Genomic DNA, 26,861 nt, shown 5'->3' with positions numbered 1-26,861 from the left:
AAATCTTTGGATAAACATAGTCGGGATATTCATGAACACACAGAGATGTTTCGGAAGCACGATCATGTAATGTAATGTAATGTAATGTAATGTAATGTAAATTGGCATTTATTAAGCACAAGCTGTCACTCCGCAAGGAGCATCCTGGCGCTGAGGAATAGACGATAAGGGAGAGTCCTATGAGAAATCCACCTGTCATCTGCTTAGACTAGCGCAAGGCAGCAGACATCGGAGATGTTATATATCCATGTTTTCAGTGCCTTCCTAAATGTCAGATTGGAACTAGGCCTGCTATTGACAGGGAAAGTAATATCCAGTGATCAATTTACATTGCAGAGCACTATTTTGAATGAATGAATGAATGAATGAAAATAAATTTATAACGCGCAGAACTCAGCCCAATGGGCATCAAGGCGCCTAACATATTATATTGAGTAGCCCTGCAATGCTTAGTAATAGGCTTTCCTAAAAAAACAGGTCTTAAGGGCACCCTTAAAGAGGGGCAAAGATGATTGGGCCTTGAGCTCGAAGGGAAGAGCATTCCACAGTCGAGGGGCAACCGAAGCAAAGGCTCTACCTCCCCATCTTGTCTTTTTGGTGAGGGGGATGACGAGGAGGTTCTGCTGTGACGATCTAAGACATCTGCTGGGTACATATTTACAGTGCAGAGAACCTAGTCCATCAGTCGGTCCTACTGTGAGAGCCTTATGGACTAGGCAAACAATTTTAAAAGAAATGCGATGTTCAATGGGCAGCCAGTGAAGGTTCTTCCTGGCCAGTGTGGCGGAGGCAGAGCATGGAAGGTCAAGAACAAATCTTGCTGCTGCATTCTGTGTTACTTGTAGGCGAAGTAACAATCCCTTCTTAATCCCAGTGTATAGTGCATTGCAATAGTCTAGGCGAGATCCAACCAATGCTACAACTGTTTGTTTTCTTGCCTGAGGAGATAAATAGTGAGATATTCTGCAAAGGAATTTTAGAACTCCCCAGCAGGTAGCTACAGTTCTATTAATCTGTAGGTTCGTGGCCAGCTCAGTGTCAAAGATGACCCCCAGGTTCCTTGCCGACTGTGAAGGGGTCGGACAAGTCCCCAATGATGGCGGCCACCATTCACTCGACCATGCATCCCTATCCTTTCCGAAAATCAACACCTCAGTCTTGTCGCCATTCAACCTCAAAGAATTGAGGGTCATCCAGTCGGCAATCGACTGCATGCAGCTCCTGAAACCGGATTCCGAGGTGCTGATGGATCGAGACAGGGACACCATGATCTGAGTGTCGTCTGCATACAACACTACCTCCATCCCCTGAGATCTTACTAGTCTAGCAAGTGGGGCCACATAGATGTTAAATAGGGTCGGACTTAACGCCGACCCTTGTGGCACCCCCCATTGCAAAGACTTTACAGGGGAGAGGTATTTGTCCATTTTGACCCTCTGCTCTCTAAGGTCTAGAAAAGAGGATAGAAGGTTAAGGGCTGACCCCTCCACCCCCATCTCCCTCAGTCGGGATGTTAAGACTGAGGGAGAGAGGGTGTCGAATGCAGCGGTCAGATCCAATAAGACCAGTATCGTCTACATTTATCCTGATGTTGTTGGTCACAACAGTGAGTGCAGACTCTGTGCTATGTGATTTTCTGAAACCATGTTGAGTCTGATCGAGGAATCCAGAAGAGTCCAAGAATACAGACAAATGATGGTTCAGGTGCATCTCAAGCATTTTAGCTGGGGCAGGTAGAAGAGAAATCGGTCTAAATTTTTTTAGCACAGCCGGATCCAGAGAGGGTTTCTTCAATAAAGGCCTGACAATGGTCCTCTTCCAAGCCGAGGGGAATATACCGTGTTGTAAGGCACTATTCATAACCTCCAAGATGCAGGGAAGGAAGGTGTCCCTGCATTCCTTAGGAGTTTTAAGCGGGCATGGATCCAAAGGAGAGGAAGATTTCGTCCGATTCAGCAGGAGGTTGAGATTTTCCAGAGTGATGGGAGGAAATTTAGTAAGGGTCTTGTCGGGATCCTTTGACCATGTTTCTAAAATCGATAGATCCGTAGCTATATGTGTTTCCAAAAGTTTCTTCTGCATTTCCAATTGCAAGGCGATGTCAACAATTTTCGTGTGGAAGAAACTTGCGTACCATAGTTATCTAATACGACAACCTCTTTTTTGTTGTTGCAGTTTTTATATAGCGTGAACTCGACCCAAAGGTATTGAAGCACTTTACATGAGCACCAGTTATGTTACACAAGGATACATTTTTTTTTCCGGCACAGTGAAATTACTCGATTTTTCCAGAATCACAGAATGATGAGCCGACGCCGAGACTCGAACTTGGCTCCTCAAGTCCAAAGTCAGCGCTCTGGCTGTTGTGCCACATCCTCTCCCCCACAGCGGATGCAATCATGCTTCCATTGCAATAAAACATTTAAATTGCATTTTCACATACCAACAGTGAGTGGGCAAATCTCTGAACTGTGCCAATTATTTGAAATCCAGAATACCCAAAACATTTTATGATCTCTTGAATCAGGTGGAATGAATCAGCCACATGGGACCTTGACAAGTTCAAGGCTATCATCCACATTTAAGGATGGTAGAAGGCACCCATCCAAAGTCTGACGTCCCCTATGTTTATAATGCACCCATCTCATGCACTTTTTAATTATGAAAGATTTCAAGGCAGGCAGAGTTTGACTTGACACATCCAATTTAACCCAATTAAAACAGATAATTGCAACCCATCACTCACTCCCACGTTTCTGTTCTACGCAATCTTGTAAGTACAACATTCAACATAATGGAATCAAATGCCTTTTCTATGTCTAGGAAAACAGCAACAGTTGCTACATCGGGGTGCACACAATGCAAAAAGGCAAACAGTGTGCAGAGATTACACGTCATGGAGTGCTCCAATTGGTCTGTTAGGATTACCCTCAACATAAACAAGGGCATTTATTTATTTTATTTATTTATTTATTTATTTACAGAGTTTTATATAGCGCTGGCTAGACCCTCAGGTATCAGAGTGCTTTACATGAGAATCAGCGAGTTACAAGTTACAAAATTACATCAGTTACTGGAGTCTAGTATAAGATAGGAAAACAAAAACAGTGTTACACAGTAACATGAGTAACTCGACCACAGCATAACAAAGACACATAAAAACGAGCATTGTCATAGCCAATAGGTCTCGCTTTTGGGACCTTGTAGGTATTTAGTTATGCAGCACAATATCCTTGGTGCAACAACATCAACTGTTGCATGGCTAACTGAAAGTTTAAGCTATTGGCATTGCTAATATTAATGCAATGCCAACAGCTCAAATTTCCAGTAATGCAAGAGCTATTGAATTGCAAATGAATCGATTGACAAAGCGGCCGCATGCCGTTTTTTTCTCTTTATTTACTTTGGGTACAATGGCGCCACCTGCGCTTTAGCTGTAAACATCTTAAGCTGAAGCGGGGGTGCTGCGAGTGCTTTAAAAGTAAAGAAATTAGATGTAAAAACACCATACACCCCTAAATCTTGGCATTGTATGGGGATGAGGGAGAAGCTATTTTGTTATTTTTCTACATGTTCCAGATGGAGAGCGGTTTTAAAAAAATCTATAAGGCACATTTTTACCTTCACCCTAATTGTAAATTGGTGAATGCTTGCTGGTGTGAACATCTGTCATTTTAAAGGTTGACATAAGCTGAAAAATCTACCATACTCACAGATTTAGGGGCAAATACCTTTTTGCGAATCTCTAAAAAGTAATACAAAAGCTGCATCTTTGTTAGTTAACAGGCCACAGTGACACTTGAGCATTACCTCCATGGAATAAATACAATAAATAACAGTTTGTGTCCCATAAAAAAGTCACAAGTTGTTTTGCGTACACACCAGTATTTGCTATCAATTAATACATGGCTAACACTTGGATCTAGCAGGCGGCAGGATACTGGAAGGACATAATGTAAACCAGACAGCGGCCAATTAAAGGAAATACGGATTCATGCCGCAGAAAATGCCAAAGTTCCTGGTGAAGCTGCGGAGAGTGAGAGTGCAAATCATGCGTATGGATGGAAACAGGAAATTAATTTAATGAACAAACATGACCAGCGACTTCGGAGACGATATATAACCGACTCAAAACAGGATAAAAGCGTTATTTAAGCATGCAGACTGACAGAAAATCAGTCTTCATGCTTAAATAATGCATTTACCTTGAATTATTGTTGACTTGAGCAAAAAGGACATAAACAATAGGCTTATTTTAATTAAAAAGTAAACGTATGCAGGAAAGATTTTTCTCAACATGTGGCAAACGTGTACTTGTTTTTTACTGAAGGGTATACAGTTGCAATGCATTGTCAGTTTTAAATTTTGGGAAATCTGCCAAAGTAAAAAGTACATTTGAATCTTTTTCACTTTTTGTAAAGCGCTTCTGGCCACGGTTAGCTGTTTCACGGCGCTCTGACAGGGGAGGGTGCGAAGTGGAAGGTGGTTGAAGACAGGCACTCACCGCGCATCTTAGTATTCCCCTCCTCCGGACCATCCAGAACTCAGCAGCAAGACTCATCCTGAACCTCCCAGAAGAAAGAGCATCTCCCCTCTGCTCAGGGCTCTCCACTGGCTCCACGTCTGGAAAAGGAGCTTCTTCAAGCTCCTCACCCATGCTTACAAAGCCCTTCACAAATCCAGACCCGCCTACATCAACAACCACATGACGTTCCACCAACCAACCAGGGAGCTCTTTTCCTCCACCTCTACCCTGGCCCACATTTCCCGCATCCACCAAAGCGGAAGTCGCACCTTCTACTACCATCTCCAACAAGTTCTGGCACGACCTCCACCTACACACCTCCCCTTCACTGGAGGACTTCAGGAAGAAGCTCCAGACCTGGCTCTTCGATCGTCACGGCCATTCGACCGAAGCTCACAGAACCGCTGCACCTAGAGATCCCCTGGTGTGATAAGTCACTCTCTAAAAGACCTATTGATTGATAGCTCATTAAGGGAGCAAAAGGGACCTGCAATGCAGCATTAAGCTGCAGCATCTTCTGCAGTCAGTACAGCAAGTGGAAAGTGACAAAAAAGTGTTCTTAGAGTGAGTTTACCACCGCCCATCTCCCCCACAGTATCCAGAGTTAAGAGGAATCTACTCTAAGACAACCATGCACCTCAACACCCCAACCAGTTCCATTATTCACTTATGAGATACGAACAGGCCTTTATTTGCCAGTTTGCAAACTGAATTCTGCTTTGTGCGTCAAAATGTCTGTCCCAACTGAATCAGTCGCATGCAGGCAGAAGTGAGCAAACGTGGTGCATCTGTTGTGATTATCCCTCACTGGTGTGGGAGGCCTAAGGACCCGCCACGGGCAAGGGTCCAAAACGTAGTGAGGCGCACTACGTTTAGGACCCTTGCCTGTTGAGGCGCACTACGTTTTGGACCCTTGCCTGTCGCGTGTACTTGGGCCTCCCACACGAGTGAGGCACCGTTTTTATCGGGAGACCCGGGGGAACGCTGGGTGGTAGGAAATTTGTGTCAGCTCGTTGATGCCACAACTTTCCCACACAAAAATGTGTGAAAAAGGTGATTTTTTCCGCTAAATTTGAGGTTTGCAGGGCATTCTGGGTAAGGAAACGTTGGGGGATCCACGCAAGCCATACCTCCCTGGAATCCCCCAGGTGTCTAGTTTTCAGAAATGTGTGGGTTTGGTAGGTTTCCCTAGTTGGCCTCCGAGCACCGGGCCAAAAACCCAAGTGACCACCTTGCAAAACCAGGTCGTTTTGAAATAGGCAATTTTCATGACCCCTCACTACGTTGTGGGCCCTTGCCTATCGCGGGTACTTGGGCCTCCCACACGAGTGAGGCACCGTTTTTATCGGGAGACCCGGGGGAACGCTGGGTGGTAGGAAGTTTGTGTCAGCCCGGTGATGCCACAACTTTCCCACACAAAAATGTGTGAAAAAGGTGATTTTTTTCAGCTAAATTTGAGGTTTGCAGGGCATTCTGGGCAAGGAAACGTTTGGGGATCCATGCAAGCCATACCTCCCTGGAATCCCCCGGGTGTCTAGTTTTCAGAAATGTGTGGGTTTGGTAGGTTTCCCTAGGTGCCGGCAGAGCTAGGGTTCAAAAACTACAGCTAGGCACTTTGCCAAAGAAAGTTCATTTTTCACTGCGAAATTGAGGTGTGTCCACGATGCGTTTTGCGCCGTTACTTGTCACGGGCACTAGGCCGACCCACACAAGTGAGGTACCTTTTTTCTCGGAAGACTTTGGGGAGCACGAGGTGGGTGGAAATTAGTGGATCCACGCAGATTCCAGAACTTTCCAACACAGAAATGTGGGGAAAATGTGGTTTTTTGGGCAATTGTTTAGGTTTGCAAGGGATTCTGGGAAACAGAACCTGGTGGGAGGCAGTCAAGTCACCCCATCCTGGATTCCCCTAGGTTTCTAGTTTTCAAAAATGTATAGGTTTGCTAGGTTTCCCTAGGTGCCGGCAGAGCTATTGTTAAAAAACTACAGCTAGGCACTTTGCCAAAAAAGGGTCATTTTTCACAGCGAAATTGAGGTGGGTCACGTTACGTTTTGCGCCGTTTCCTGTCGCAGGCACTAGGCCGACCCACACAAGTGAGGTACCATTTTTCTCGGAAGACTTTGGGGAACGCGGGGTGGGTGGAAATTTGTGGATCCACGCAGATTCCAGAACTTTCCACCACAGAAATGTGGGGAAAATGTGTTTTTTTGGGCAATTTTTTAGGTTTGCAAGGGATTCTGGGTAACAGAACATGGTGGGAGGCAGTCAAGTCACCCCATCCTGGATTGCCCTGGGTGTCTAGTTTTCCAAAATGTATAGGTTTGCTACGTTTCCCTAGGTGCCGGCAGAGCTATGGTTCAAAAACTACAGGTAGGCACTTTGCCAAAAAAGGGCCATTTTTCGCTGTGAAATTGAGGTGTTTCCACAATACGTTTTGCGCCGTTTCCTGTCGCGGGCACTAGGCCGACCCACACATGTGAGGTACCATTTTTCTCGGAAGACTTTGGGGAACGCGGGGTGGGTGGAAATTTGTGGATTCACGCAGACTCCAGAACTTTCCACCAGAGAAATGTGGGGAAAATGTGTTTTTTTGGCAATTTTTTAGGTTTACAAGGGATTCTGGGTAGCAGAACCTGGTGGGAGGCAGTCAAGTCACCCCATCCTAGATTCCCCTGGGTGTCTAGTTTTCAAAAATGAATAGGTTTTCTAGGTTTCCCTAGGTGCCAGCAGAGCTATGGTTCAAAAACTACAGGTAGGCACTTTGCCAAAAAAGGGCCATTTTTCGCTGTAAAATTGAGGTGTTTCCACAATACGTTTTGCGCCGTTTCCTGTCGCGGGCACTAGGCCGACCCACACATGTGAGGTACCTTTTTTCTCGGAAGACTTTGGGGAACACGGGGTGGGTGGAAATTAGTGGATCCACGCAGATTCCAGAACTTTCCAACACAAAAATGTGGGGAAAATGTGTTTTTTTTGGGCAATTTTTTAGGTTTGCAAGGGATTCTGGGAAACAGAACCTGGTGGGAGGCCGTCAAGTCACCCCATCCTGGATTCCCCTAGGTTTCTAGTTTTCAAAAATGTATATGTTTGCTAGGTTTCCCTAGGTGCCGGCAGAGCTATTGTTAAAAAACTACAGCTAGGCACTTTGCCAAAAAAGGGTCATTTTTCACAGCGAAATTGAGGTGGGTCACGTTGCGTTTTGCACCGTCTCCTGTCACGGGCACTAGGCCGACCCACACAAGTGAGGTACCATTTTTCTCGGAAGACGTTGGGGAACGCGGGGTGGGTGGAAATTTGTGGATCCACGCAGATTCCAGAACTTTCCACAAGAGAAATGTGGAGAAAATGTGTTTTTTTTGGCAATTGTTTAGGTTTGCAAGGGATTCTGGGTAACAGAACCTGGTGGGAGGCAGTCAAGTCACCCCATCCTGGATTGCCCTGGGTGTCTAGTTTTCCAAAATGTATAGGTTTGATACGTTTCCCTAGGTGCCGGCAGAGCTATGGTTCAAAAACTACAGGTAGGCACTTTGCCAAAAAAGGGCCATTTTTCGCTGTGAAATTGAGGTGTTTCCACAATACGTTTTGCGCCGTTTCCTGTCGCGGGCACTAGGCCGACCCACACATGTGAGGTACCATTTTTCTCGGAAGACTTTGGGGAACGCGGGGTGGGTGGAAATTTGTGGATTCACGCAGACTCCAGAACTTTCCACCAGAGAAATGTGGGGAAAATGTGTTTTTTTTGGCAATTTTTTAGGTTTGCAAGGGATTCTGGGTAACAGAACCTGGTGGGAGGCAGTCAAGTCACCCCATCCTGGATTCCCCTGGGTGTCTAGTTTTCAAAAATGTATAGGTTTGCTAGGTTTCCCTAGGTGCCGGCAGAGCTATGGTTCAAAAACTACAGCTAGGCACTTTGCCAAAAAAGGGTCATTTTTCACAGTGAAATTGCGGTGTGTCCACGTTGCGTTTTGCGCCGTTTCCTGTCGCGGGCACTAGGCCGACCCACACAAGTGACGTACCATTTTTCTCGGAAGACTTTGGGGGATGCGGGGTGGGTGGAAATTTGTGGATCCACACAGATTCCAGAACTTTCCACCAGGGAAATGTGGGGAAAATGTGTTTTTTTGGGCAATTTTTTAGGTTTGCAAGGGATTCTGGGTAACAGAACATGGTGGGAGGCAGTCAAGTTACCCCATCCTGGATTGCCCTGGGTGTCTAGTTTTCCAAAATGTATAGGTTTGCTACGTTTCCCTAGGTGCCGGCAGATCTATGGTTCAAAAACTACAGGTAGGCACTTTGCCAAAAAAGGGCCATTTTTCGCTGTGAAATTGAGGTGTTTCCACAATACGTTTTGCTCTGTTTCCTGTCGCGGGCACTAGGCCGACCCACACATGTGAGGTACCATTTTTCTCAGAAGACTTTGGGGAACGCGGGGTGGGTGGAAATTTGTGGATTCACGCAGACTCCAGAACTTTCCACCAGAGAAATGTGGGGAAAATGTGTTTTTTTTGGCAATTGTTTAGGTTTGCAAGGGATTCTGGGTAACAGAACCTGGTGGGAGGCAGTCAAGTCACCCCATCCTGGATTTCCCTGGGTGTCTAGTTTTCAAAAATGTATAGGTTTGCTAGGTTTCCCTAGGTGCCGGCAGAGCTATGGTTCAAAAACTACAGCTAGGCACTTTGCCTAAAAAGGGTCATTTTTCACTGCGAAATTGAGGTGTGTCCACGTTACGTTTTGCGCCAATTCCTGTCACGGGCACTAGGCCGACCCACACAAGTGAGGTACCATTTTTCTTGGGAGACTTTGGGGAACGCGGAGTGGGTGGAAATTTGTGGATCCACGCAGATTCCAGAACTTTCCACCACAGAAATGTGGGGAAAATGTGTTTTTTTTGGACATTTTGTAGGTTTGCAAGGGATTGTGGGTGACACAACCTGGTGGGATGCAGTCAAGTCACCCAATCCTGGATTCCCCTGGGTGTCTAGTTTTCAAAAATGTATAGGTGTGCTTGGTTTCCCTATGTCCCGGCAGAGCTATGGATCAAATACTACAGCTAGGCTCTTTGCCAAAAAAGGGTCATTTTTCGCTACGAAATTGAGGTGTGTCCACGTTACATTTTGCGCCGTTTCCTGTCGCGGGCACTAGGCTGACCCACACAAGTGAGGTACCATTTTTCTCGGAAGACTTTGGGGAATGCGGGGTGGGTGGAAATTTGTGGATCCACGCAGATTCCAGAACTTTCCACCAGAGAAATGTGGGGAAAATGGTTTTTTTTGGCAATTATTTAGGTTTGCAAGGGATTCTGGGTAACAGAACCTGGTGGGAGGCAGTCAAGTCACCCCATCCTGGATTCCTCTAGGTTTCTAGTTTTCAAAAATGTATAGGTTTGCTAGGTTTCCCTAGGTGCCGGCAGAGCTATGGTTAAAAAACTACAGCTAGGCACTTTGCCAAAAAAGGGTCATTTTTCACAGCGAAATTGAGGTGTGTCACGTTACGTTTTGCGCCGTTTCCTGTCGCGAGCACTAGGCCGACCCACACAAGTGAGGTACCATTTTTCTCGGAAGACTTTGGGGAACGCGGGGTGGGTGGAAATTTGTGGATCCACGCAGATTCCAGAACTTTCCACCACAGAAATGTGGGGAAAATGTGTTTTTTTGGGCAATTTTTTAGGTTTGCAAGGGATTCTGGGTAACAGAACATGGTGGGAGGCAGTCAAGTCACCCCATCCTGGATTGCCCTGGGTGTCTAGTTTTCCAAAATGTATAGGTTTGCTACGTTTCCCTAGGTGCCGGCAGAGCTATGGTTCAAAAACTACAGGTAGGCACTTTGCCAAAAAAGGGCCATTTTTCGCTGTGAAATTGAGGTGTTTCCACAATACGTTTTGCGCCGTTTCCTGTTGCGGGCACTAGGCCGACCCACACATGTGAGGTACCATTTTTCTCGGAAGACTTTGGGGAACGCGGGGTGGGTGGAAATTTGTGGATTCACGCAGACTCCAGAACTTTCCACCAGAGAAATGTGGGGAAAATGTGTTTTTTTGGCAATTTTTTAGGTTTACAAGGGATTCTGGGTAACAGAACCTGGTGGGAGGCAGTCAAGTCACCCCATCCTGGATTCCCCTGGGTGTCTAGTTTTCAAAAATGTATAGGTTTTCTAGGTTTCCCTAGGTGCCGGCAGAGCTATGGTTCAAAAACTACAGGTAGGCACTTTGCCAAAAAAGGGCCATTTTTCGCTGTAAAATTGAGGTGTTTCCACAATACGTTTTGCGCCGTTTCCTGTCGCGGGCACTAGGCCGACCCACACATGTGAGGTACCTTTTTTCTCGGAAGACTTTGGGGAACACGGGGTGGGTGGAAATTAGTGGATCCACGCAGATTCCAGAACTTTCCAACACAAAAATGTGGGGAAAATGTGGTTTTTTTGGGCAATTTTTTAGGTTTGCAAGGGATTCTGGGAAACAGAACCTGGTGGTAGGCAGTCAAGTCACCCCATCCTGGATTCCCCTAGGTTTCTAGTTTTCAAAAATGTATAGGTTTGCTAGGTTTCCCTAGGTGCCGGCAGAGCTATTGTTAAAAAACTACAGCTAGGCACTTTGCCAAAAAAGGGTCATTTTTCACAGCGAAATTGAGGTGGGTCACGTTGCGTTTTGCACCGTCTCCTGTCACGGGCACTAGGCCGACCCACACAAGTGAGGTACCATATTTCTCGGAAGACGTTGGGGAACGCGGGGTGGGTGGAAATTTGTGGATCCACGCAGATTCCAGAACTTTCCACAAGAGAAATGTGCAGAAAATGTGGTTTTTTTGGCAATTGTTTAGGTTTGCAAGGGATTCTGGGTAACAGAACCTGGTGGGAGGCAGTCAAGTTACCCCATCCTGGATTGCCCTGGGTGTCTAGTTTTCCAAAATGTATAGGTTTGCTACGTTTCCCTAGGTGCCGGCAGAGCTATGGTTCAAAAACTACAGGTAGGCACTTTGCCAAAAAAGGGCCATTTTTCGCTGTGAAATTGAGGTGTTTCCACAATACGTTTTGCGCCGTTTCCTGTCGCGGGCACTAGGCCGACCCACACATGTGAGGTACCATTTTTCTCGGAAGACTTTGGGGAACGCGGGGTGGGTGGAAATTTGTGGATTCACGCAGACTCCAGAACTTTCCACCAGAGAAATGTGGGGAAAATGTGTTTTTTTTGGCAATTTTTTAGGTTTGCAAGGGATTCTGGGTAACAGAACCTGGTGGGAGGCAGTCAAGTCACCCCATCCTGGATTCCCCTGGGTGTCTAGTTTTCAAAAATGTATAGGTTTGCTAGGTTTCCCTAGGTGCCGGCAGAGCTATGGTTCAAAAACTACAGCTAGGCACTTTGCCAAAAAAGGGTCATTTTTCACAGTGAAATTGCGGTGTGTCCACGTTGCGTTTTGCGCCGTTTCCTGTCGCGGGCACTAGGCCGACCCACACAAGTGACGTACCATTTTTCTCGGAAGACTTTGGGGGATGCGGGGTGGGTGGAAATTTGTGGATCCACACAGATTCCAGAACTTTCCACCAGGGAAATGTGGGGAAATTGTGTTTTTTTGGACATTTTGTAGGTTTGCAAGGGATTGTGGGTGACACAACCTGGTGGGATGCAGTCAAGTCACCCAATCCTGGATTCCCCTGGGTGTCTAGTTTTCAAAAATGTATAGGTGTGCTTGGTTTCCCTATGTCCCGGCAGAGCTATGGATCAAATACTACAGCTAGGCTCTTTGCCAAAAAAGGGTCATTTTTCGCTACGAAATTGAGGTGTGTCCACGTTATATTTTGCGCCGTTTACTGTCGCGGGCACTAGGCTGACCCACACAAGTGAGGTACCATTTTTCTCGGAAGACTTTGGGGAATGCGGGGTGGGTGGAAATTTGTGGATCCACGCAGATTCCAGAACTTTCCACCAGAGAAATGTGGGGAAAATGTTTTTTTTTTGGCAATTTTTTAGGTTTGCAAGGGATTCTGGGTAACAGAACCTGGTGGGAGGCAGTCAAGTTACCCCACCCTGGATTCCCCTGGGTGTCTAGTTTTAAAAAATGTATAGGTTTGCTAGGTTTCCCTAGGTGCCGGCAGAGCTATGGTTCAAAAACTACAGCTAGGCACTTTGCCAAAAAAGGGTCATTTTTCACAGTGAAATTGAGGTGTGTCCACGTTGCGTTTTGCGCCGTTTCCTGTCGCAGGCACTAGGCCGACCCACACAAGTGACGTACCAGTTTTCTCGGAAGACTTTGGGGAATGCGGGGTGGGTGGAAATTTGTGGATCCACACAGATTCCAGAACTTTCCACCAGGGAAATGTGGGGAAAATTTGTTTTTTTGGGCAATTTTTTAGGTTTGCAAGGGATTCTGGGTAACAGAACATGGTGGGAGGCAGTCAAGTCACCCCATCCTGGATTGCCCTGGGTGTCTAGTTTTGCAAAATGTATAGGTTTGCTACGTTTCCCTAGGTGCCGGCAGAGCTATGGTTCAAAAACTACAGGTAGGCACTTTGCCAAAAAAGGGCAATTTTTCGCTGTGAAATTGAGGTGTTCCACAATACGTTTTGCGCCGTTTCCTGTCGCTGGCACTAGGCCGACCCACACATGTGAGGTACCATTTTTCTCGGAAGACTTTGGGGAACGCGGGGTGGGTGGAAATTTGTGGATTCACGCAGACTCCAGAATTTTCCACCACAGAAATGTGGGGAAAATGTGTTTTTTTTGGCAATTTTTTAGGTTTGCAAGGGATTCTGGGTAACAGAACCTGGTGGGAGGCAGTCAAGTCACTCCATCCTGGATTCAACTGGGTGTCTAGTTTTCAAAAATGTATAGGTGTGCTTGGTTTCCCTATGTCCCGGCAGAGCTATGGTTCAAATACTACAGCTAGGCTCTTTGCCAAAAAAGGGTCATTTTTCGCTACGAAATTGAGGTGTGTCCACATTACATTTTGCGCCTTTTCCTGTCGCGGGCACTAGGCTGACCCACACAAGTGAGGTACCATTTTTCTCGGAAGACTTTGGGGAATGCGGGGTGGGTGGAAATTTGTGGATCCACGCAGATTCCAGAACTTTCCACCAGAGAAATGTGGGGAAAATGTGTTTTTTTTGGCAATTGTTTAGGTTTGCAAGGGATTCTGGGTAACAGAACCTGGTGGGAGGCAGTCAAGTCACCCCATCCTGGATTTCCCTGGGTGTCTAGTTTTCAAAAATGTATAGGTTTGCTAGGTTTCCCTAGGTGCCGGCAGAGCTATGGTTCAAAAACTACAGCTAGGCACTTTGCCTAAAAAGGGTCATTTTTCACTGCGAAATTGAGGTGTGTCCACGTTACGTTTTGCGCCAATTCCTGTCACGGGCACTAGGCCGACCCACACAAGTGAGGTACCATTTTTCTTGGGAGACTTTGGGGAACGCGGAGTGGGTGGAAATTTGTGGATCCACGCAGATTCCAGAACTTTCCACCACAGAAATGTGGGGAAAATGTGTTTTTTTTGGACATTTTGTAGGTTTGCAAGGGATTGTGGGTGACACAACCTGGTGGGATGCAGTCAAGTCACCCAATCCTGGATTCCCCTGGGTGTCTAGTTTTCAAAAATGTATAGGTGTGCTTGGTTTCCCTATGTCCCGGCAGAGCTATGGATCAAATACTACAGCTAGGCTCTTTGCCAAAAAAGGGTCATTTTTCGCTACGAAATTGAGGTGTGTCCACGTTACATTTTGCGCCGTTTCCTGTCGCGGGCACTAGGCTGACCCACACAAGTGAGGTACCATTTTTCTCGGAAGACTTTGGGGAATGCGGGGTGGGTGGAAATTTGTGGATCCACGCAGATTCCAGAACTTTCCACCAGAGAAATGTGGGGAAAATGGTTTTTTTTGGCAATTATTTAGGTTTGCAAGGGATTCTGGGTAACAGAACCTGGTGGGAGGCAGTCAAGTCACCCCATCCTGGATTCCTCTAGGTTTCTAGTTTTCAAAAATGTATAGGTTTGCTAGGTTTCCCTAGGTGCCGGCAGAGCTATGGTTAAAAAACTACAGCTAGGCACTTTGCCAAAAAAGGGTCATTTTTCACAGCGAAATTGAGGTGTGTCACGTTACGTTTTGCGCCGTTTCCTGTCGCGAGCACTAGGCCGACCCACACAAGTGAGGTACCATTTTTCTCGGAAGACTTTGGGGAACGCGGGGTGGGTGGAAATTTGTGGATCCACGCAGATTCCAGAACTTTCCACCACAGAAATGTGGGGAAAATGTGTTTTTTTGGGCAATTTTTTAGGTTTGCAAGGGATTCTGGGTAACAGAACATGGTGGGAGGCAGTCAAGTCACCCCATCCTGGATTGCCCTGGGTGTCTAGTTTTCCAAAATGTATAGGTTTGCTACGTTTCCCTAGGTGCCGGCAGAGCTATGGTTCAAAAACTACAGGTAGGCACTTTGCCAAAAAAGGGCCATTTTTCGCTGTGAAATTGAGGTGTTTCCACAATACGTTTTGCGCCGTTTCCTGTCGCGGGCACTAGGCCGACCCACACATGTGAGGTACCATTTTTCTCGGAAGACTTTGGGGAACGCGGGGTGGGTGGAAATTTGTGGATTCACGCAGACTCCAGAACTTTCCACCAGAGAAATGTGGGGAAAATGTGTTTTTTTGGCAATTTTTTAGGTTTACAAGGGATTCTGGGTAACAGAACCTGGTGGGAGGCAGTCAAGTCACCCCATCCTGGATTCCCCTGGGTGTCTAGTTTTCAAAAATGTATAGGTTTTCTAGGTTTCCCTAGGTGCCGGCAGAGCTATGGTTCAAAAACTACAGGTAGGCACTTTGCCAAAAAAGGGCCATTTTTCGCTGTAAAATTGAGGTGTTTCCACAATACGTTTTGCGCCGTTTCCTGTCGCGGGCACTAGGCCGACCCACACATGTGAGGTACCTTTTTTCTCGGAAGACTTTGGGGAACACGGGGTGGGTGGAAATTAGTGGATCCACGCAGATTCCAGAACTTTCCAACACAAAAATGTGGGGAAAATGTGGTTTTTTTGGGCAATTTTTTAGGTTTGCAAGGGATTCTGGGAAACAGAACCTGGTGGTAGGCAGTCAAGTCACCCCATCCTGGATTCCCCTAGGTTTCTAGTTTTCAAAAATGTATAGGTTTGCTAGGTTTCCCTAGGTGCCGGCAGAGCTATTGTTAAAAAACTACAGCTAGGCACTTTGCCAAAAAAGGGTCATTTTTCACAGCGAAATTGAGGTGGGTCACGTTGCGTTTTGCACCGTCTCCTGTCACGGGCACTAGGCCGACCCACACAAGTGAGGTACCATATTTCTCGGAAGACGTTGGGGAACGCGGGGTGGGTGGAAATTTGTGGATCCACGCAGATTCCAGAACTTTCCACAAGAGAAATGTGCAGAAAATGTGGTTTTTTTGGCAATTGTTTAGGTTTGCAAGGGATTCTGGGTAACAGAACCTGGTGGGAGGCAGTCAAGTTACCCCATCCTGGATTGCCCTGGGTGTCTAGTTTTCCAAAATGTATAGGTTTGCTACGTTTCCCTAGGTGCCGGCAGAGCTATGGTTCAAAAACTACAGGTAGGCACTTTGCCAAAAAAGGGCCATTTTTCGCTGTGAAATTGAGGTGTTTCCACAATACGTTTTGCGCCGTTTCCTGTCGCGGGCACTAGGCCGACCCACACATGTGAGGTACCATTTTTCTCGGAAGACTTTGGGGAACGCGGGGTGGGTGGAAATTTGTGGATTCACGCAGACTCCAGAACTTTCCACCAGAGAAATGTGGGGAAAATGTGTTTTTTTTGGCAATTTTTTAGGTTTGCAAGGGATTCTGGGTAACAGAACCTGGTGGGAGGCAGTCAAGTCACCCCATCCTGGATTCCCCTGGGTGTCTAGTTTTCAAAAATGTATAGGTTTGCTAGGTTTCCCTAGGTGCCGGCAGAGCTATGGTTCAAAAACTACAGCTAGGCACTTTGCCAAAAAAGGGTCATTTTTCACAGTGAAATTGCGGTGTGTCCACGTTGCGTTTTGCGCCGTTTCCTGTCGCGGGCACTAGGCCGACCCACACAAGTGACGTACCATTTTTCTCGGAAGACTTTGGGGGATGCGGGGTGGGTGGAAATTTGTGGATCCACACAGATTCCAGAACTTTCCACCAGGGAAATGTGGGGAAATTGTGTTTTTTTGGACATTTTGTAGGTTTGCAAGGGATTGTGGGTGACACAACCTGGTGGGATGCAGTCAAGTCACCCAATCCTGGATTCCCCTGGGTGTCTAGTTTTCAAAAATGTATAGGTGTGCTTGGTTTCCCTATGTCCCGGCAGAGCTATGGATCAAATACTACAGCTAGGCTCTTTGCCAAAAAAGGGTCATTTTTCGCTACGAAATTGAGGTGTGTCCACGTTACATTTTGCGCCGTTTACTGTCGCGGGCACTAGGCTGACCCACACAAGTGAGGTACCATTTTTCTCGGAAGACTTTGGGGAATGCGGGGTGGGTGGAAATTTGTGGATCCACGCAGATTCCAGAACTTTCCACCAGAGAAATGTGGGGAAAATGTTTTTTTTTTGGCAATTTTTTAGGTTTGCAAGGGATTCTGGGTAACAGAACCTGGTGGGAGGCAGTCAAGTTACCCCACCCTGGATTCCCCTGGATGTCTAGTTTTAAAAAATGTATAGGTTTGCTAGGTTTCCCTAGGTGCCGGCAGAGCTATGGTTCAAAAACTACAGCTAGGCACTTTGCCAAAAAAGGGTCATTTTTCACAGTGAAATTGAGGTGTGTCCACGTTGCGTTTTGCGCCGTTTCCTGTCGCAGGCACTAGGCCGACCCACACAAGTGACGTACCAGTTTTCTCGGAAGACTTTGGGGAATGCGGGGTGGGTGGAAATTTGTGGATCCACACAGATTCCAGAACTTTCCACCAGGGAAATGTGGGGAAAATTTGTTTTTTTGGGCAATTTTTTAGGTTTGCAAGGGATTCAGGGTAACAGAACATGGTGGGAGGCAGTCAAGTCACCCCATCCTGGATTGCCCTGGGTGTCTAGTTTTGCAAAATGTATAGGTTTGCTACGTTTCCCTAGGTGCCGGCAGAGCTATGGTTCAAAAACTACAGGTAGGCACTTTGCCAAAAAAGGGCAATTTTTCGCTGTGAAATTGAGGTGTTCCACAATACGTTTTGCGCCGTTTCCTGTCGCTGGCACTAGGCCGACCCACACATGTGAGGTACCATTTTTCTCGGAAGACTTTGGGGAACGCGGGGTGGGTGGAAATTTGTGGATTCACGCAGACTCCAGAATTTTCCACCACAGAAATGTGGGGAAAATGTGTTTTTTTTGGCAATTTTTTAGGTTTGCAAGGGATTCTGGGTAACAGAACCTGGTGGGAGGCAGTCAAGTCACTCCATCCTGGATTCAACTGGGTGTCTAGTTTTCAAAAATGTATAGGTGTGCTTGGTTTCCCTATGTCCCGGCAGAGCTATGGTTCAAATACTACAGCTAGGCTCTTTGCCAAAAAAGGGTCATTTTTCGCTACGAAATTGAGGTGTGTCCACATTACATTTTGCGCCTTTTCCTGTCGCGGGCACTAGGCTGACCCACACAAGTGAGGTACCATTTTTCTCGGAAGACTTTGGGGAATGCGGGGTGGGTGGAAATTTGTGGATCCACGCAGATTCCAGAACTTTCCACCAGAGAAATGTGGGGAAAATTGGGTTTTTTTGGCAATTTTTTAGGTTTGCAAGGGATTCTGGGTAACAGAACCTGGTGGGAGGCAGTCAAGTCACCCCAACCCCGGATTCCCCTGGGTGTCTAGTTTTCAAAAATGTATAGTTTTGCTAGGTTTCCCTAGGTGCCGGCAAAGCTAAGGTTAAAAAACTACAGCTAGGCACTTTGCTAAAAAAGAGTAATTTTGCATTGTGAAAATGTGGTGTGTTCACGTTGGGTTTTGAGCCATTTCCTGTCGTGGGCACTATGCCTACCCATACAAGTGAGGTACCATTTTTATCAGGAGACTTAGGGTAATTCAGATTTGTAAAGGAACTGTTATTACCTATTGACTTTCGATGCATTTCTGCCTTCCAAATGAAAGACATTGTGTAAAATAGAAATTCTCATGCTAGGATGAGTATTCCCAATTTTGGAAATGTGCAAATATCTGCTGTTTCTAAACTCTATATTTTGTTCCCATTTCAGAAATACATAGGTGTCTTTCATACCGATTTTTCCATGTACACATTTTTACAGAATAATTACTATATACCCGGTACATAATAAAAAACCATTGCAAATTGCTGCTCAGTTTTTGGCTCTGGGTTCGTCGGGTTCTTGGTGAACCTACAAGTCCTATATATCCCCACAACCAGTAATGTCCAGAGGATGTAACGGTATATTGCTTTCAAAGAGCTGTCATAATTAGAAGAAGTTACAGGTGAAAACGTTGACACAAAAGGCTTTTTTGTTCAACAAATTTTCAATTTATCCTAGATTTAACTGTTAGTTTCTATAAAGAAACCTTGATGGATCTACACAAATGACCCCTTGCTGAATTCAGAATTTTGTCTACTTCTCCGAAATGTATAGCTTTCCAGGATCCATTATTGCTTTTGTACCCATTTCTACCATTAACTGGAAGGAGGTCGAAAGCACAAAAAATAGCTAAAATAGGCTATGTCCCAGAAAAATGCCTAAACTGTGTAAAAAATGTTAGGTTTCTGACAAAAGTCTGGTATTCCCTAAAAGCTGGGAAAATGGTGATTTCAGCCTCACAAACCCTTTTTTGATAACATTTGCAGGGAAAAACCCAGATGCTTTCATTTACAGCCCGTTTTTCCCATTTTTCCCACAAAAACTAAATTTTGCTGTATTTTGGCTCATTTCTGTGACCCCTCCAGGGGAATCCACAAACCCTGAGTACCTTCAGAATCCCCATGATGTTGGAAGAAAATGACGCAAATTTGGTGTGGATACCTTACGTGGTCAAAAAGTTACAGGGGCCTCTTTGCACACTACCCCAAATAGCCAATAAAGGGCGTGGCACAGAAGGGGGAAAAGGCCTGGCAGCGAAGGGGTTAATAAAGTTTGGAATCTATCATGGTGCTGGTTGGAGACATTTAGAGGCTTTGATGTTGGTGTGCAGTGAAGATAGAATGGGTAGGTGCTCCTGAAGAAGGTGCTGAGCCAATGAAGGGCAGTTAGGTGCACTATTTTCAGGTCAATGGATAAGGGCAAGTCGAATTCCTCCCCTAACATTGTTTTCAGTCTTACCAGCAATGGACATGAACAAAGGGCCTCATTACGATGGCGGTGGGACCGCCACCGTCAACTCTGTTGGTGACGGTCCTACCGCCATCAGACCCTGTCTCACCATCCTCCGCATTTTGATGGCTTGCAGATGTTTGGTGGTCGGTCATGGATCTGACAGGCTCAAGAAGCCTGTCGGACCATGGGAGGGAACCGCAATCACTACAGTGGTGGCGGTGCCTGCCAGTCACCGCCATAGGGATTACAATGACCCTTCCCACCAGCCATTTCATGGGGGTTACCCCACATGAAAAGGCAGGCTGAAAGGGACATTTGAGGCCCATTGGGTGCCCCTCATCCCCACTGGCCCTCTGACATTGGCCCATATCCCTGCACCATGTGGCAGGCACCACATGGTGCATGCCACATGGGGCAGGGATATGCACAATGTGTATTTTGTTTGTACTACGGCGTGTGCTGCAGACCGCAGCACACACCGCAATACAAACAATATACTTTGCGACCTCCTTGAAGGTGGTCGCATTGTAATTCCCGTGGCAGAACCACCAACAGCAAGTCGGTGGTCCCATTCTCGAAATGATGACGGTCTGGCGAAGGTCCAACTGCCATCATAATGAGGCCCAAAGTTATCTTGACTTATGCAAGTAGCTTTAATGTGATTCTGGCGCCCTTCTAGAATCTTTGTAGTAGCAGAGTTGACAGTATTGTTTTTAAGGTGGCAACTCCAGAAAAATACCGAAGTACTAAAAAAAAGGCTGACACTATTTATCATCATGACAATTAATTCTTAAACAATCCAGTAACAGCACAGTTTTACTTTCGAAAAAGACATGCGAAAATCATAAGAAAATACACAGCAAGCCACAAACTGCCCTAAGTTAATTAAAGTGATCACAGAAGGAAGGTCAACACACTGCAGTAAATATTGCTACTGAGAAGACCCTGTTTCTATAGAATGAAAACACGCTCCCTCCAACACCACCCCCAATTTGCTGCCCCTTCATGGATGCAAAATGCTAAGGGTGAATGTTTACAGACTCGGCCCACATTTTCATAGTGTTGCATCGCCACGCAAGGGAGCACAAGGGCAACAAAGCACTAAAGTCAGATTTATCAAGCCACGCAGGGTCACCATTCGTGGCCCTGCATGGCTTGCTAAATCTGGAGCAGCTTGTGTTACTCTACTGTAGGGACCCGTTCCATGGGTGGAGTGTGGGTGTTCCCATGCATCCACCCATGAATTTTGGCATATTCCCACATTTACCATTAGTAGTACACCTGTGAATGTGTCAAAATGCTACACCTCCCCAAGGTAGGGGCAACAAGGAGACATATCTTTATTTCTCCTCATTGTGTCCCCTTTCTACATTTTGCAGCACACATAGAAAGAGGAAAATGCCTCTGAGGGTGCTGTGTGGGGGGTGGAGAGAGGGGTGCTACTGCTCAGATGATTTGGTCAAAGAACCAGGTTTATTGGCCTTTCCTGAAATCCTGTAGGGCAAGGGCTGTTCGAAGGGGGAGGGCTTTCCAGGACTTGGCGGCCATGTGCAAAAAGGTGCAGTCGCAGCTCATGCTCCTATGAATGCGGGGCATGTGGGCCATGAAGAGGGATTCAGAGCACAGTTTACAGGTGGCTTGGTGGAAGTTCATCCAGGTGTGCTGCTCCCATGTTGTGTAGGGCTTTGAAAGAGTCGGTGAGCCGTGGGCAATGTTTGCTGATGGGGAGCCAGTGCAGAGAATTGAGGTGGGTTTAATGTGAGTCTGTCTCTGGAGGTTGAGGATGAGCCTGGCTGTAGTGTTCTGAATGGTCTGGAGTCTATCTAGTAGTTGTGCGGTGATTCCCACGTAGTCCAGGTGGCTAGTTATGAGGGCCTGGGTGACGGTGCGTCTGATGCAGATGGGGAGCCACTTGAAGATTTCCTTGAGCATGGACAGGGGGAGGAAGCAGGAGGAAGAAACAACATTTATCTGTTTCCTCATTAAGAGCTTGCTGTTGAGTATGACTCGGAGGTTTCTTGCATGCTCTGTGAGTGTGGGTGAGGGGCCGAGCTCCGCTGGCCACCAGTAGTCATCCCATGGGGTGTTCATGCTTCCAAAGATCAGTATTTCTGTTTTATCTGTATTGAGTTTGAGGCAACTGTTCTGTATCCAGCTTGCGATGCAGATCCTGCACCTGAGGAAGTTGGATTTTGTGTTAGTGGGGTCTGAGGATAGGGAGAAAATGAGCTGGGTGTCATCCACAGCGGAGATAATGTTCATGCCGTAGGATCAGACCAGGGTGTCCAGAGGGGCCATGTATGCTTTAGTGAGGATCCTTGTGGGATGCTGCAGATTATGTTTTTTTGGATCTGAGGTGTAAAGTGGGAGGCGGTGCTTTGGATTCGTCCGGAAAGGAAGGATGCAGTCAGTCCATTTGAGGGCTTTCCCTTGGATCCCCATTTGGTGGAGTCCATGCAGGAGGGTGTATCGGGTCACAGTGTAGAATGCTGCAGAGAGATCGAGGAAAATCAGGGCGGTGGTTTCTTCCCTGTCAAGTAGAGACATCTCATCTGTGGCCGCAATCAGGGCGGTTTTAGTGCTGTGATTTGAGCAAAAACCGGATTGGGGGGGGGGGAGGTCCAGTAGGTTGTTATTTCCAGGTGGGTGATGAGTTGGAGGTTTATTGCTTTTTCCAGCACTTTAGCTGGAAATGGGAGTAGGGAAATTGGGCGGTCCACAGTGGATTTTTTGAGGAGCGGTTGGTCTTCCGCCTGTTTCCATCCCTCTGGGATGGAGGCCGAGGTGATGGATGCGTTAATGATGGTGGTGAGTACCTTGCTGATGTTGCTGTACCCCAGGTTGAACATGTGGTGGGGGCAGGAATCCTTTGGAGTTCCTGAGTGGATGGAGCCCATGATGGTGACGGTTGTGTGCACTGAGAGTGGTTCCCATGCACTTAGTGAGATTTTGTCGAATCAATGATGTTGAGGAGTCTGTTGAGTTCTGTTATAGGAAGCTGGGAGTTTAAGGTTTTGAAGATGGTGGCAGTTTTGCTGCAGAAGAAGTCTGCAAGGGTATCACAGAGCTCCTGAGAGGAGGTGATGGTGTTCTCGGTGGCTGTAGGGATGGATAAATCCTTGATAATGCAGAATAGTTCCTTGCTGTGGTTGGAGCTGGCTTCGAGGCAGGAGGCCAGGGCTTTTGTCTTGCCTGTTTTGAGTTGCTGGTTGCAGCATTATTTCAATATTTAGTCACTTTAACAGGAAGGAAGGAATACTGTCTAGTCGAACATCGAAGCTTATTGGCACCAGTTTAACACCTGTATAATGTACTGAATGGCACTACATACTGCACATGTTTAGTAACTTTTTGCAGTAACTTGTTATCCATTTGAACTTTAAAAAAAATTGTTTTAGTTAAAATGTGCAAATTGGGCAGTAAATGCTTGTATATGTGTCTAGTATGGGCAATCCATAATTATACGGAAAACACAGGGAACTCAGAGCCACATAATTCTGGTGACCATGGCATAAACAGCACCTTGAGCATACAACATAGTCAAATAGTTTAATTACTTCTCAAGCAGTGATAGTGGGATATCGGCTTCACATCTACACACAAGCTCCAGTTCTTGGGGCTGGAAGAGTGCTGCAGGTTTCTGCAAGGAGACATCTCTCCTCAAGCACTGATCTTAGGGTGACCAACCGTCCGTAAATTTCACAGACAGTCCGTAATTTCGGCCGTCTGTCCGTTGTCCTGAGGAAATATGAATTTTTATGACCAATTGTGTCCCCTATCTTAGACCCCAACGGCTCCATGTACGTGCTACAAGTACATGTATGTTCCCTCCACTTCCAGCTATGAAGACGCAAATACATTTGCGTCCAACCTTAACATGTCCTCTTTCAGATCCACCATGAATGGGTCGAATATTCCGTTCCTAAGTATGCCTTGCCACCGTCTTTATATGGTGCACCTTTCACGTTTTTCAGCTCTGGCGAGTTAGGCCCTGAATTCTGCCATCGAGCCTTTTCCTGCCTTCTGCCTCTGAATGCTCCAGCCTGGACCTGCATCTGTATCCATGACCTTTGTCTTACTCCCTGCGCGGCTAACGGTGCCTGGCTCGGCCTGTTGCCTGCCAAGACTGTATTTTGCCTTCAAGTTATCTGCTCCGCTCCTCGAAAAATACATTCCTGTCTAGTAGTTTAGGTAAACATCCTTCCAGCTGCAGAGCAAAGGGCCCGGCCTCACTGTCTCCGTGCAAGTAATTCATAGCTCCTGTTACCATGGTAGGCCCATGCCCCCTCGCATCCCATGTAGACACGTAGACGCTTATACACGCACTAGCAGTCAGTATAGAATAGCCTCTGCCCGAGAGACCTTTCCTTCCAGATAATACAGTTCCTTAAACAAAAGATATTAGATACGATTTGGGATTAGGTTGTTCTGACATCCCAGACTTCTGTCTCCTCATGTAGGGCTAAATGTCAAGTCCCCTTCACCCTCCAGTTACACGTCAATCACACGTCATGCTGCTGCGCGCGCATCTCTGCCATGTATTTCTGCTGACATTGCAGGATTCTCTTATGGATCCACCCACCTGTGACATCCTCATAATGACGTTTCTAGTACACGCCCTTATGCACGCCTATTGTAACGCCTTTTTCATTACGTATGTGTATTCTTATCTCTCCTCTCAGCTGTTACGCCTTCTGCATCTGCCTTTACTGTAATGCATTGACTATATATATGATAACCTGTCAATAAAGTATGGTCTATCCCTTCCCGAACCTTCGTGGTGACGGAATCCGATTGCCTGGTTCGAACCAATTCCTTTTTAAGGAATAAAACCCCTTTTAAAACCTCAAATATCACGGATTCTGCCTCTTATTTATTCTGAGTTATTCTTATTGAACTTTACCGCATAAATTAAGTATAGGTAATTTAAATTTACCACAAAATTGGTGCCCGAACAGGGACCCCTCCCCCACCCCACGCGCCGGAGGTGCGTTGCAGGCCCGGTCCCCTGCCACAGCCGGACGGACAACTACGCGTACCCACAGGATTTCCTGTACCTCCCTCAGGCCAACGGAGGTGACTGAGGCTGCGATCAACACCCAGACGAGGGGGTGAGGAGTGAGGAGGATCCCGACCAGAGCCTAGCTGAGAGAGCAAGATCCGAGGTATACAGAGGCCCACCAGGTTCCGAAGTTCCGAAGTACCTACGTCACGAGTCGAGTCGAGTCCAGTCCGGTCCAGTCCAGTCCAGAGTTTCCGAGGCCTTCCGTTCCGTGCTTCCCGGTGAGTACCATTGCTGGGGACGCATCTAGACGTGCGCATTAATTTGTGCCGGTCAAGACGGGTTTGGGTACACAGACCCGGTCTGCACTGTTTTAGCGGTGTATCTGTATTGTTTAGCAGTACATCCAGTATTATGCAGTTAGCTAGTTTTATTCTAATTATCGTTGTTCGTTTTAAAATGTTTTAATGTGTTTTAAATGTCGTGGTATGAGTGATTGTTCGATCTTCATTACTGTGTTTATTGTATTAATTGTGTTCAAGTCCGAGTAAGAATCAAGTAGCAAGGTTTAAGATGCCGTTATTCTCAAAATTAAGACAGATAAAAACTAGAAAAGGGATACTCGAGGAAGCCGTTCCCATTCCACCAAGGGACACTCCAGGGTACTTTATGTACCATAAACATGGCCTAGATGCCGTATTATATCTCGATTTGTGGGTGGACTACACCAAGGATTTAGCAGAGAATCAGAGATGGCCCGCTGCTGGGACATGGGATGCAGATTGCATCATGAGAGTAGAAGAAGCATTATGGAAAAAGAAAGCCAGACAGTCACAGAAAGATGCCATTGAATTATGGCGTAAAGAATCGCATAGACGCACAGAGAAAGCGCTCAGAAAAGAAGAGAAAAGTAGGGAGGATTCAGACAAAGCCCGAGAAAACGTATTAGTTGAGGAAGGTATCCGAGTAAAAGCAGAACAAGTAGACAGACAACGAAACACTCTTATGAATGGTATGTATCCTCTTCTGGCCGAGGGTTTACCTAAGGCCACCCTGGAAGTACCAAAAGATCTGCCACCTCCATTGCTTCCGACTAAATTGCACCACAAGACCGCAAAGGACATTTTCCTTTCTTCCTATTTAGACGATGCAGCCCCCGAATATGTTAATGTTCCGCCGCCACGCACACCACCTGCTAACGGTGCTCGACCCCGAGATAATCTGCCCCCACCTCTGCAGCAACATACTCCTCCTCCCGTTCCAAACCTTCCGCCTGTTCCTCCACTCCTTCCTGCACCTATTCTCCCTACCTTACACCCAACAAATCCTTTTGGACCTGGCACCTCAGGAGGTGCGACAGGAGGTTTTCATACGCCACCACCAACACATCGATTGACTTATAGGGATTTAGCACACCAACGTACACCTCAAACAGCGAATTACGACATACTTAATGAGCCTCTTACAGACTGTAGATATGATCCAGTACCCGGTAAAGACGACAGAATGATGCTATCATCAGTACGTCTACGACGAGTTGCGAACTATTTAATGATACTACCAGGAATGATTGATCATCTAGACAAAATATATCACTTTGTCCAAACAGGGCAAGGTCCTGAAAGTATTGGCGAGGCCATGGCATACCAGAAAGTGGACACGCAAAAACTGTTGTTACGCTTCTTCATAAACTGCTTGATAAGAAACAGAGATAGGCCTGGTGTAGACCCGGAAGAAATGAAAGCACTTAACAAATGGGGTCAGAATATAGCAGACGGAAAACATGATAAACAGAATAGTATAGAAAATATGTACCGAAGGATCCGAAAAACAGTAGAACAAATACATGAAAGAGAACAGCCTGAAAGAGAAATAGATGCAGATAAGACTGAATCCTCGGAGGAGGAGGAACAACCAGAAACGACAACAGGACAATTACAATTACCAGCTAGAGAAATGATAGCTTATGTAGGTAAGGGAAGATCTTTTAATAATTCAATGCGTCCGATACGTCCAGAAAGTAAGAGAATTTTTCAAGCAGCCATGTCAAATCCAAAGACCCCTGAACACTTATTTCAGGCTACTGATAAAATACTTCAAGAACGA

Source organism: Triturus cristatus, chromosome 5_2 (assembly GCF_964204655.1).
Source record: "Triturus cristatus chromosome 5_2, aTriCri1.1, whole genome shotgun sequence".
NCBI lineage: Eukaryota > Metazoa > Chordata > Amphibia > Caudata > Salamandridae > Triturus > Triturus cristatus.
Note: the sequence above shows the minus strand (reverse complement) of the source record.